This window comes from Branchiostoma belcheri, unplaced genomic scaffold (genome assembly GCF_001625305.1).
Source record: "Branchiostoma belcheri isolate BF01 breed outbred unplaced genomic scaffold, Haploidv18h27 scaffold364, whole genome shotgun sequence".
In the NCBI taxonomy this organism is placed as follows: Eukaryota; Metazoa; Chordata; class Leptocardii; order Amphioxiformes; family Branchiostomatidae; genus Branchiostoma; species Branchiostoma belcheri.
Genome location: NW_017803981.1, coordinates 58,896 through 60,482, shown reverse-complemented (window position 1 = coordinate 60,482; position 1,587 = coordinate 58,896).

The following is a 1,587-nucleotide window of genomic DNA, read 5'->3' as shown; positions in this document are numbered from 1 at the left end:
AATAGATACTCTAGATAAATTGAAGAAGGAAGCCAGCTCCGAAACTGGGTCGTGTTGGGCAATATAGAGGCCCGATCGAGAGGCTCAGAAAAAACACTTTCTTTCTCCTAAGCGAGGAGGTAAGCTTCTTGTTCCAAGTGCTACGGTTTGGCACACATGTCATTCATAATGAGATTATATATATTACCTGGCAGCAGAAAATCTCATACGGCATGTATGCTTGATGATGTCGCAAATTTCATTGCCAGAAAAGGGTGTGTTTATGGTCTCATTCATGAGTTTTTTCCATACATTAGAAACCATGCATTAATGAGTGACTTACGAGACCGTGTTCCCTATGATCCTACATTGAATCAATTGATATCTTTCATGCTATGTTGAGCACACTTACTCTACACCTCATAAAAAAATTGCCGACGACTTCTATACACAATCCCCTTTTATGGGAATTACAAACTGCACTTAGCGGCTGTCCGCAAGAGGCCCTCCCGCGATGCAAACCTACGACCGCACAACTCACACCACTGGACTGTGCACGTCCGACCTAGCGCGCGGCTGCCGACAATTATGTCCTAATTTCATCAGTTACAAACAAGCTTTCACCGCCTTGACGTTTTACATCAGTTGGGATGGCTAAAGGGGAAATTCTCACCAATAAAAACACTCGTTCATATAGCCGTTTAGTTTTTGACTTGGTACTCTTTTAGTACACTCGGAGTAATACATGAATGAGACCTTAATGTGTCCGCTTCATTGCATTCTTTTAATTAATCGACTCACATGCTTTGCATATTTAGATTTATGTGTTAAGCATGACCCCAAATCTTGCTAATTTAAGTTAATCATAGCTGGCCAAAGTTGGCATAGATTCATTTATGCTCTTTATACCCACAGGTAAACTTCTCCATGTCCTCCCTGAGATGCAGACTACAGCAGGAATTCACTGGGTAGCACGAAACCCAGTCGTGGAAGGATTGGGGTGTGCATTCATGTTTTTCACGCAAGAAAATTGAAAAATAAGCATTGAATGCAACAGCATCGTGAAAGCAAAGAAAATAAAAAAGCAAGACTGATACAAACATACATGATAGAAAACACACAAGTGAATAAAATTCCTTACACAAAACATCACTATTTTACTACATGTATCACACAGTTAAGTTATAAAAAAACGACCAGCATCATATATTTGAAACTAAAAACATATTTGAAGTATTATAAGCTTGAATATGTTGCTCCTTGTTCTTTCTTATGAGCAAGAAAATTTGTCGTCTCTTGATAGAAGAAAACATATTTGAAATATCAATAAAGACAATCATTAATGTGGGTGCATTGACAGTCTGCACTTTTGCCCGCAGACCGCTAGGAGGCATGTTACACTTTAGTACATGTACATACGAACAAGACTGGGTATGTGACTTTGAAGAACAAACGAACTTGACGTAACAGCATGTTTTGGTAACCACTTTTATTCAGATACATTGGTTATCCTTTTTCCCCAACTGATGTCTAAACATATACCTCTAATTCCCTAAAAATTATGTTCGCTTAGCACAAATGATTAATAATCAAAATGATAAAAGAATG